Genomic DNA, 12,403 nt, shown 5'->3' with positions numbered 1-12,403 from the left:
ATATCTAAAAGAGGAATTTCGAGTGTTAATCTGAGACTTTGGACGAAATCTTAACTCCCAAAAGTGAGTGGATTAGAGTCACAGCAGAGGTTAAAATGCAAACTATCTACAACAGGAACCTAACCCGCTACGAATCTGACCATAGAAACATGGAAAATAGGAAGAGTAGGCCCGTCTTTTTGTGGGCTATGTCAAACATTCTTTGTTCCAGTCCTACTCAGGCCCCATCCCCCAACTCTTTTTCCGGTACATTGATGACTGCATCGGTGCCGTTTCCTGCTCCCGAACTGGAAAACTATCAACTTTGCTTCTAATTTCCACCCTTCTCTCAGCTTTACATGGTCCATCTCTGATACTTCCCTTCCTCGACTTCTCTATCTCCATCTCTGGGGACTGGCTGTCTACTAATATCCATTAGAAGCCCACCGACTCCCACAGCTACCTCGACTACACTTCTTCACACCCTGCCTCCTGTAAGGACTCCATTCCATTCTCCCAGTTTCTCCGTCTCCGACGCATCTGCTCTGATGATGCTACCTTCTATGACAGCACTTCTGCTATGTCTTCCTTTTTCCTCAACCGAGGATTACCCCTACGGTGGTTGACAGGGCCCTCAACCGTGTTCAGCCCATTTCCCGCACCTCTACCCTCACCTCCCAGAACCGTGACAGGGTTCCCCTTGTCCTCACTTTTCACCCCATCAGCCTCCATATCCAAAGGATCATCCTCCGCCATTTCTGCCACCTCCAGCATGATGCCACTACCAAACGCATCTTCCCCTCCCTTCCCCTGTCAGCATTCCCAAGGGATCATTCCCTCCGTGACACCCTGGTCCACTCCTCCATTACCCCCACCACTTCGTCCCCTTCCTATTGCACTTTCCCCTGCAAACGCAGGAGGTGTAATACCTGCCCATTTACCTCCTCTCTCCTCACTATCCGAGGTCCCAAACACTCCTTTCAGGTGAAGCAGCGATTTACTTGTACTCCTTTCAATGTAGTATACTGTATTCGCTGCTCACAATGTGGTCTCCTCTAGGTTGGGAGACCAAACGCAGACTGGGTGACTGCTTTGCAGAACACCTCCGCTCAGTCCGCAAGCAGGACCCCGAGCTTCCGGTTGCTTGCCATTTCAACACTCCCCCCTGCTCTCGTGCTCACATCTCTGTCCTGGGATTGCTGCAGTGTTCCAGTGAACATCAACGCAAGCTCGAGGAACAGCATCTCATTTACCGATTAGGCACACTACAACCTGCCGGACTGAACATTGAGTTCAATAATTTCCGAGCATGACGGGCCCCCCATTTTACTTTTATTTTTAGTTATTTTTTTCCTTTTTTATATGTATATACTTTTTTGTGTTTATTTTATTTTATTTCATCTTAGTTTGTTCAGTTTGTTTACACACTTTTTTTTTCATGTTTGCGGCTGTTGAATTTTCAGTCCGTTAACACCCTATCTGTACTCATGCTTTGTCTTTCAGCACACCATTAACATATTGTTTGCCTTTGCTCCATGACCTTCTGGTCAGCTATTCAGTGATCTTGTCCTAACTACACCTTCTCCTTTGTCCCACCCCTGCTTTACTTGCTTATAACCTTTCTAATATGGGCGGCACAGTGGCGCAGTGGTTAGCACCACAGCCTCACAGCTCCAGGGACCCGGGTTCAATTCTGGGTACTGCCTATGCGGAGTTTGCAAGTTCTCCCTGTGTCTGCGTGGGTTTTCGCCGGGCGCCGAGTTTCCTCCCACATCCAAAGACTTGCAGGTGATAGGTAAATTGGCCGTTGTAAATCGCCCCTAGTGTAGGGAGGTGATAGGGAATATGGGATTACTGTCGGGTTAGTATAAATGGGTGGTTGTTGGTCGGCACAGACTCAGTGGGCCAAAGGGCCTGTTTCAGTGCTGTATCTCTAAATAAATAAATAAAAAATAAATTTGCCAGTTCTGAAGAAGGGTCACTGATCTGAAACGTTAACTCTGCTTCTCTCTCCACAGATGCTGCCAGACCTGCTGAGTATTTCCAGAATTTCTTGTTTTTATTTCAGATTTCCAGTATCCGCAGTATTTTGCTTTTATTATTATATAAGAGTAGGCCATTCGGCCCTTCAACAACTTCCATTTTTAGCAGAGCTGGGATGAGCGGCCGGCAACCAATCCACTTGGCAGAAGTGGGTTGGTCACTCAAATATTATAATGAGGCTGCTTGCTTTCATTTTAACTGTCATTCTATTTTTAACTCATTTTGGCGGGTTTTCCCAGGCCTCAGGAAACCCAGATGCTGAAGGGAGATGAGGGGGGCTGAATTCATGAGGTAAGTGCCTTTGCAACACTGATTATGAGCCAGGAGGAGCAGAAGTATTTCCTCCAGGTCCAACAAGCCAACCCTGTAAATCTAACCCCCTATCCCTCCCCGCAATGTCTTCTCCCCCAACCACACAAGCATTCGGACCCCCCACAACCACTATCAGATATGGCGACCACCATCGGAACCTCACAAACACCATCAGGCTCTTCCATCACTGTCGGAGTGACTACTATTCGCTCTCTTACAATCAACATCTGTGCCCCTCCCCCCACCCCCACCACCATCAGCTCTGCCGACCACCATTGGGAAGCCCACACATGATTTCCCCCTACCGTCCCATAATTGAGACGTCCCACTGCGATCAGGAATCCCCTCACGGTCTCTCTCACTCCCCCACTACACCTATTTCCTCTCGTAGGCTGCGGCCTTGTGAAGCAGACTTTCCACCTATCGGCCTCAAGCCTGTCAATCAGGTAGCCTGAGGGCCAGAACCTGACAGAAAAAAAAGGAGCCCGGCAGTTAAAAACTTCAGGTCATTTGGAAAACCCATTCTTTCAGGTTTCCCAACCACACAGCAATATTGTCCATGCGCAGAACATGCCTCTGGGCTAAAATCCAGGCCTATGTCACCAGTATGCATATGTGTGCTGTATTTGAGCTGCCATATTGTTTCATTCATTGTCTCAATCAACCTGGTGTTTTCTTGCACTATTGATGCTGCTAAATGCTAAGGAAATAGTACCTTTAAAACATCCAAGCTTGCATTTGATTAGTCTACATTCTAGTCATTAATGTGTTACATTCATTCTCATCTTTTTGCAGTAGCGGTCAAAGAGGAAAGACTGCATGTCAGAGTAAGGGAACAAATATAAATATTCATAGCACTCTATTAGTAAGCTGTTAAATATTTATGGTTTAATACATCAAGTGTCATGAAATCTATCTATGCACTGTGTTTTGGCACAGTATGTACCTGACACAACTGCTTCAGTTCATTTTTATGAGTTTGTTTTAATATGTAACATGCTGAAAATAATTTCTTTACAATACATATTGGTGCAATCTAACTCACTACAAAGAGGGTATTATTTTTTAATAAAACATTCTCTTCCTGTCAGCTGCAACTATTACAGTCCCGGTAATATTATTTTATTGCACTGGTTTCCAGGCTTCTCTCCTCTTGTTCTGAAGGTACTGAGTCACGTGGGAATGCAGTTCTTCAGGCTGTGGCAGCCCTCCAGAATCATATCCCAGTTGCCACCATTCATAGGAAAGCATTCTACTCAAATAATGCCCACATGCTTGGATTATTACAGCACAGTTCACTGGACAGTGATCAGGAAGAGGAGACATGACTGATTTTCCCTCCCTAAGTCCAGGGTCAGTGCCATCAATTATTGCTGCATTACTGCCATTCTAACGGAGTTGTCAACATAAACTAGGGATTGAACTCTGCATCCAGCTGCTCTGTATGGCGAAATTCTACAACAGATGCTGTACTAAAGTTTTCTTTTTTTTTAAAAGAAAATGTTTCTTGTCACATGATGCAACAACTGCAAGGCAAAACTGGGTGACCCCAATTGCTCTCAAACCCTATTTCCATTCCTGCATACACTTGATTGCCTTGGGAACCTTGAGCCATTAGCTTCATTCTACCTACCCCCTTGCCATTTTCCATCACATCAAGTGCTGCAGCACTTTGCAGCATCCTTTCTCTCCGAATTTTGCAACCTCTTCTTCATCCCCTGAATCTGGACCCATCTCTGCTCTGTTACCTCAAGCTGCGTCCACACCATTCCCCATGTCTCGGCTTTGCTCCACTAAACGGGCAGCGGAGAGTAAATATTTTATTGTGATGCCTGCAATGTGTTTTGCAAACTTAATGCATTATATGCAGAATAACAGTGAGAACAAGGGAATATTTGAGTGATTGAGGTGACATCATAAATTACAAGACCAAAACTTAAGCAAAATTAATAATAATTAATAATAAGTAATTTATCGACATCACTGCAACCTCACTTCTCTTGCTCCAGGTTTCGGAGTTTGAGCGACAGCTGCATCACTGCGGCACATCCACGAGGCTGAGAGCTATGTGGATAGCACATTTCTAGAAGTGGTCACCTTGCAGCTTAAGTAGGTGCAGGTAGAGAGGGAAAGGGTGCCAGGCAGTCAAGAAGGACCAGGCAGGTACTAAATTCTGAATACAGGTGAGAGTGATGGCTCCTTTGGGGAGTGCAGCCAGGGCCACGTCCACAGCACCACTGGTGGTTCAGCTCTACAGCAAAGGGCCTGCTACCCGACCCGAACCCGAAGGGACCCGATGACGCACATCGGGTTCGGGTCGGGTCGGGCCCCTCTTCCGGGTCCGGCTTTCGGGCTTGAGTCTGGGTCGGGTTGGGCCGGACACACACGGTAATGTTCCGCCGGTAAGTATTAAAAATAAAAAACTTATCTGAGCTGGGAGTCCGGGACAAAACTGAGTCTGCGCAGTGAGCGAGTGATGTCACTATGACATCACACATGCGCTGCAGCTTCCTGGAGCTTCCCAGTTGGGAGGTAAGTAAAGGGATGGTCGGGTTGGGCTCGGGTCGAGTCGGGGGTCGGGTCGGGTCGGGTCGTATCGGGGACTCGGGCTGGGTCGGGCTCAGGTCCGCTGTGGATCGGTCGGGTTCGGGTCGGGTTCTTCTTCCCGACCTGAGCAGGCCTTAACTCTACTGGGGGGGCAGGAGGAAGACTGGAAAAGCAATAGTGAGACTGGATTCTATAGTTAGAGAAACAGACAGGCATTTTTGTGGCCACAGACATGATTCCAGGTTGGTATGTTGCCTCCCTGGTGCTAGGGTCAAGTAGGTCACTAATCGGCTGCAGAGCATTCTGACGGGGATGGGGGTGGAGGGGGAGCGTAAATAGCCAGAGGTCGTGGTCTAGATCGGTGCCAACAACCGAGGAGAAAAAGTGGGAGGAGGTCCTGCAGGCAGATTTTAGGTAGCTACGAAGGAAACAAGCAAGCAGGACCTCATTGATACAATCTTCAGATTACTTCTGGTGCCATGAGCTAGTGAGTATAGAAATAGCAGGATAGAGCAGATGAATGTGTAGATGGTGCAGGAGGAGGGCTTTAGCTTCCTGGGACATTGGGATCAGTTCTGGGGGAGGTGGGACCTATACAGGATGGAAGGGTTGCACCTCAGCAGAGCCAGTACCAATGTCCTCGCGGGATAGTTTGCTAGTATTATGAGGGAGGGTTTAAACTAACTTGGCAGAGGGATGGGAACCAGGATGTGGCATTAGAAAGGAGAAACAAGGTGCACAAAGGATTGGGAGAGACAGGTACCACTAGGGTAAGAAATAATAAGGTGGGGTCAGACTAAAAGAAAATGCAATAAGATCTAAATTAGGTTTACAGTACATGGCTGTAAATGCACAAAGCGTGGTGAATAAGATTGGTGAGCTGCAGATGCAGATCGCCAAGTGGGAGTATGATGTTGTGGCGATAACTGAGACCTAGCTCAAATAAGGGCAGTGCTGTGTACTAAATATTCCTGGATACAAGGGGGATGGATTTTGAAAGGGCTGTGGGGTCAGGACCCGGTGCAGACGCAATTTAAAAATCCTGGTCCCGGAGATCGTCTCTAGAACTCGACACCTCTGGGAACAGTCTGCAAATTTCAATATGAGGGTGGGTGGAGGGAATGAGGAAGCTGTCTGTCTCCAATTAAGAGGCCATTAAGCTCCCTTAGGAACTCATTAAGGGGGCAGGGGGTCCACATCACAAGCAATCCAGCAAGCTTGACCAGTCTGGTGCACGATAGTGCAGCTGTCAGGCTTGCAGTGGACAGGGGAATGACTTTGTTGTTTGAGCAAGGAATTTTTTCAGCCAACCAGGATCTTGTGCGGGTCCACCGCAGGGCATTTTTTTTTCCATTATGGAACCGCTGCCTCACCTGTTCATTCTGCTGGCCTTCTGAGGAGCTGCCTGTTCTCCCCAGCAAGGCAGCAACTGGCCACATTGTGGCTGCCACTTGCCTTTGCTTCTGGCACCAGGCAGGCAGCTCCCGCTTTCTGCAGACGCTTGGTGCCACTAACTGAGCGTCGGACTCGCCGCCTGCCAAATTAGGGCATTACAATTTGTAGATCGTATCACGAGAGCAACGCGGCTGAGGCACAGGGTCAGGACCCAGAAATCATCTGGGAGTCGGGTTCCCGACCCTGTTTTGAAAATCCAGCCCAAAGTGTTCAGGAAATATAGAGAAGGAAAGAAAAGAGGAGGGGTGGGAGTATTGATAAAGTAGAATATGATAGTGCTGAAGAGAGAGGATGTCCTAAATGACAGTATCTATTTTATTAGAGCTGAGAAACATTAGAGGTACCATTACACGACTGGATGTATTCTATAGGTCATCAACTAGTGGAAAAGATATAAAGGAGCAGGTTCACAGGAAATTACAGAGAGGTGCAATAACCAAACAGCAGTTATAATGGGTATCCTAACATAGACTGGGATAGTAATAATGTAAAGGTCAGGGAGGGGTTCAGGAGAATTTTCTTGATCACTGTGTCTCCAGTCCAATGAGGAAGGAGGCATTGCTGGATCTGGTTCTGGGGAATGTGCTGGTTTAAGTGGATTAAGTGACAGTAGGGGAACATTTAGGGGCCAATGACTATAGTATCATAAGGTTTAGGTTAGCTATGGAAATGGACAAGGAGTAAAAATACTTAAATAAAAACAAGAAATGCTGGAATCACTCAGCAGGTCTGGCAGCATCTGTGGAAAGAGAAACAGAGTTAACGTTTTGGGTCAGTGACCCTGCATCGGAAGGGTCACTGACCCGAAACGTTAACTCTGCTTCTCTTTCCACAGATGCTGCCAGACCTGCTGAGTGATTCCAGCATTTCTTGTTTTTATTTCAGATTTCCAGCATCCGCAGTATTTTGCTTTTATTTTAGTAAAAATACTTAATTGGAGAAGGGGCAATTTCAGTGGGATGAGAACAGATCAGCCTAAATAAATCAGAATCAAAGATTGACAGGCAAAACTGTAATGGAACTGTGGGCTGCCTTTAATGAGGAGATGGTTCGGGTAGAGTCGAGGTATATTCCCTTGAGGGGGGAAGGTAGGACAAACAAAGCCAGAGCTTCCTGGATGACGAAAGAGTAAGATGAAGCAGAAAATGGGCGCATATGACAAATGCCAGGTTAATAATACAAGTGACAACAAGGCTGAATATAGAAAGTTCAAAAGGGAAAGAAAAAAGGCGTGGCTGAGGTACTAAATGAATACTCTGCATCTGTCTTTGCCAAGGACCGGGATTTTATCCGGGTGATGGGGGTCTTGACCTCTGACAAAAGCGCGGCCGAGAACCCTATGTTGTCCCTGCTGTGGAGGCTCGCTGAATCAAGTGCCAATTAGGCACTGAACTGGACCGCGGTGGGCCTTCCACGGGATCAAGGACCCAGACGACAGAGCCTTTGAGAGCTCGGCAGCTCCTTAACTCAGCTGCACCACTGTGGAGGTGGTGGCTGCTGCTGGTGGAGCAACCACTTGAGGCCAAGGAGCAGCACTGGACCCCGGCCACAGGTAGGTCTGGGCAGGAGGGGTCTTGTGGGGTGGGCGTGTCGGGCTGTCAGCAACAAGGGCAGGGGTTGGCTCTCAGCAGTTCCTCCCATTCTCGATGCCAGGTCCCTTGTTCAGGCACTAAGTGTCTTTTAGTGAGGACACCCAGAGCCAGCAAGCAACCAGCATGGTTTTTCTTGACATGCTTCCCATGCAGCGACAGGGCCACCTGTCACTCAGCTAATTGCGATGGTGGCGGGATGAGGCCCTTAATTAGGCATTAATTGCCCACTTAAGGGCACTCAATTGGCAGCAGGGTGGGAATGCCGTTCAGAGGCCTTCCAGCCCCTGACTTAATTTCAGTGGAGGCGGGATGGTGACGGGGGGATATGCTCTCCCCACCTCCAAATCCGCCATAGGGGACAGCATAAAGTTCCCCCCAAGGAAGAAGATGCTGCCAAAGTCCTGGTGAAAGAGGAGGTAGTTGAGACACTGGATGGGCTAAAAATTGATAAAGAGGATGTATTAGATAAGCTGGATGTACTTATAATTGATAAGTCACCAGGACCGGATGGGATGCATTCAAGGATACTGAGTGAAGTGAGGGTGGGAAAAATTGCAGAGGCACTGGCCATAATCTTCTAATCCTCCTTAGATGCCAGAGGACTTGCAAATTGCAAATGCTACACCCCTGTTCAGAAAAGGGCGTAAGGATAAACCCAACAATGACAGGCAAGTCAGTTTAACCTTGGTGGTGGAAAAGCTTTTGAAAATGATAATTCGCAACAAAATTAACAGTAACTTGGACAAGAGTGGATTAATTAAGGAAAGCCAGCACATATTTGTTAATGGCAAATTGTGTTTAACTAACTTGATTGAGCTTTTTGATGAGGTAACTGAGAGGGCTGAAGGGCAATGTGGTTGATTGGTGTACATGAACTTCCAAAAGTTAGAAACGTTAGAGCCCATGAAATAAAAGGGACAGTGGCAGGATGGATATGAAGTAGGCTGAATGGCAGGGAAATGAGTAGTTGTGAACGGTTGTTTTTTTGACTGGAGAAAGGTATACAGTGGTGTTCCCCAGGGGTCAGTACGAGGACCATGCTTTCTTGATATATTTTAATGACTTAGACTGTACAGAGCACAATTTAAAAATTTTCAGATGGCACAAAACTTGGAAGTATTATGAACTGTGAAGAGGTTAATGATAGACTTTAAGAGCACATAGACAGGCTGGTGGAATGGGTGGACATGCAGAAGATTAAATTTAATGCAGAAAAGTGTGAAGAGATACGAAGAACAAGGAGAGGCAATGTAAAATAAGGAGATGCAGGAACAGAGAAAACTGGGGTATATGTGCACAAATCAGTGAAGATGGTAGGGCAGGTTGAGAAAGTGGTAAAAAGGCATATGGGATCCAGTGCTTTATAAAAGAGGCATAGAGTACAACATCATTCTATAATTCTATAATTCTATTCTATACGTTACTCTTTCAGAACAGTAACCAGAGTATTTTATTTTGCTGCAGAATAACTTGAACTGTGACCGTACTACAGCTACTAACCTCAGATCCGTAGCTATGATACAGTTTTGCACCTAATTTGTATTGCCTAGCTCTGTATTCAATTCTATGGGAAAGGAGAGAAGATACTGCACATATGCAGAATCCAACCAGTAAATACCAAATGCATTGAGAGTATGAGAGAGACAATCTACTCTATGATACCACTAAAAATTTTGTTTAAATTTAGGAAGTGTGCAGGAGATTAAGTGGACCTCCTGAACACTTTTTATATTTGGCTTGATCTCCCTCTGTACCTTTACTCCGTGTGGTGCCAAGCTCAAGTGGTGTGAGATGGCCTCCCTGAAGGGGTTTCACATTGCTCCGCCACACAGTCAGGCCAGGAGCTAATCCTGGAGTTATACTGTTCAGCTTTACAAGACTGCAAGGCATTAAACTACCAACATAACAACACCAAAAGTGTTTTCTTTCCATTTCTGTTTATTCTGGTGGTACATGCCGCTGTGATCCAATCACATGATTTGATCAGTATTAATATTAGGTCAATACTCTTGACACAAATGGAATATCATAGTTTCTGTGTACAATAAGGTCAGCTTTCGAACACACAGATGCATTCAAGATCTTTGAATAGCCGGCTTCCATAGGCCAATCTTGGGGCAACTTGTAACAGATCACCATGCATCAGAGATATGACAGTTTTAAAACATACCTGCTTGTGTATGCTGCACATTTGCTAGCAGAACAGCTGGAAATTGAGTAAAAATCTGAAGAACCAAAAAATCGTATCGTAATTATTTAAATCGTGGAGCAGCAGAATGTGCTGACTTGGTTACAGCGTGGATCTGGATGCAATGCAGCACTAAGCAAAATGTGTATGTGCCCCATAACTGAGTTACTTCACCACTCAATACACAATGCATTACATTGTGACCTGTACATGCACGGTAAAATGTTACCAGCAGTGGGGGTGCGGGGGTGGTTGGAGGTGAAGAGAACACAAAAGCATTTACTGTTCAAAATACTCTACATTGTGTCCACTTATAATCCACCCAGAGAAACTCAGGATTGTTATCGTATTCATTTAGTTGCAAATCCTTCGTTACATGACCCTGTTCACACCTATTAGGCTGCTTGTGATGGCACTAATACAAGTGCTCCCAAGTACAATTCCATTCCTAATGCAGTCAGACCCCTTTCCAGATTCTGGGCACGTAAAAATGGAGTATTAGACACTCCAATGCCTGCCAATTTAAGGGCTTCAGGCATTTCAGCTCTGCCAGTGAAATTAAACTAGACTGTCTCCAAGCATCGGCTACACAAGCAACATTTAAAAAATAGCTTCCGAATATTGTTAGAATCTGCTGCATAAGGTTCAAATACAACTCCTACATTTAAAATATAAATGCAAAATGCCAACAACTGAAAACTTTTCCCTTCATAAAAAAAGCTACGTTTAAGATTCTGGTGATGAGAGTATCATTCCTTTTTTATTTCAGGTTATACAGTAGGATTTGCTGGAAGGATTGTCAAAAGGATTCAACAGGGCAACTGCATGAATCAATCAAAATCATCACATAATTGCTTTTCTTTCACTAGATTGCTGAAGGCACCGATCTATAATCAAGCCATCAAAGGCATTATATAGAAAGATATCGCAGCCAAATTGGTTTATGGGTGCACTTTCCTGAGGAACATAAGGACAGTGACAAGAGATAGCTCTTTCAGTTGATATTACAATTACACCCCATCATTTAGATTTATGTGGACTAGATAATATTAATGCAGTTGATCACCTCACTCAAATTTACAAGTTGTGCTGTTGTAATCATCAATCAGTCCTGACTGGATAAAGACTTTGTAGCAACCTATAGTTTCTTTACAGCCCACCAGTTTTTCGAGGAACCAAGCTGTGTAAAACAGAGAATGCTTTTGAATATCTTGTTGAAATGAAGGTCCACTATTATTCTGCTTATAGAGGAATAGGTACTGATGGCTGGGACTTTATTGAGGAGAAATTCAACACTGTTTCTCCTGTTTTTTTTGGGTGTAAAGCGAATACGGATTAAATTTCGGGTTGTGATCTCCTGCACCTGATCTCCCCTTGGAAATGCGCCTGTTATCAGTTTGGAACCCGGTGACTTTTAGGTGTGCAAAGTATCCACCTGAAACAGATGTTAGTTGCATATGAAAAACAGAGTCACAACACCAGTTGTAGGACTCCGATTGAATTTCAAAGACAAGTGAAGCTGGGGTTCTTCCCCTTAAAGCAGGGAAGGTTAAGGGGAGATTTATAGAAGTGTTCAAAATGTGGGGTTTTGATAGAGTAAATAAGAAGAAACTGTTTCCACTGGTAGGAGGGCTGGTAACCAGAGGACACAGAGTTAAGAAATTTGCCAAAAGAACCAGAGTGGAGATGAGAATTTTTTGCCACCGCTAGTGGTTATGACCTGAAATGCACTAGCTGATAGGGTGATGGAAGCTGATTCAATTGTAACCATCAAAAGGGAATTGGATAAATACTTGAAAAGGAAAAAATTGCAGGGTTTTGAGGAAAGAGGAGGAGAGTGGGACTAATTGGATAGCTTTTTCAAAGAGCCGGCACAGGCACAATGGGCCGAATGGCCTCCTTCTGTGCTGTGCAATTCCATGATACTTACAAAAATGTGCATGTAAATATTTAACTTTATCCCTGATTTTGGGCTGATGTTATCACACGTTACACTGTAGACTGTCCCTAGAAGGTCCTCCTAAAGCTGATGAAAAACAGATTGTGTATTTGAATTAATTATGATGTATCTGTTTCTCACTAAGTCCGTCAAGTCAGGACTGAATGTCAGGGTCTCTACATATGTACAGGCTATTCCTTAACCAGTGAGCTATAAATATCTCCACAAATGAGACTGACTTGACAACCTATGAGTAATGGTGATGGCCATCCTCACAAATAGAGATAGTTATCAGAATTCACTGCCGGCCGAGTCATCATCCATTTCTAACATTTGCCGTATGTTGTC

This window comes from Heterodontus francisci, chromosome 25 (genome assembly GCF_036365525.1).
Source record: "Heterodontus francisci isolate sHetFra1 chromosome 25, sHetFra1.hap1, whole genome shotgun sequence".
Classification (NCBI taxonomy): domain Eukaryota; kingdom Metazoa; phylum Chordata; class Chondrichthyes; order Heterodontiformes; family Heterodontidae; genus Heterodontus; species Heterodontus francisci.
This window is presented reverse-complemented; position numbering follows the sequence as displayed.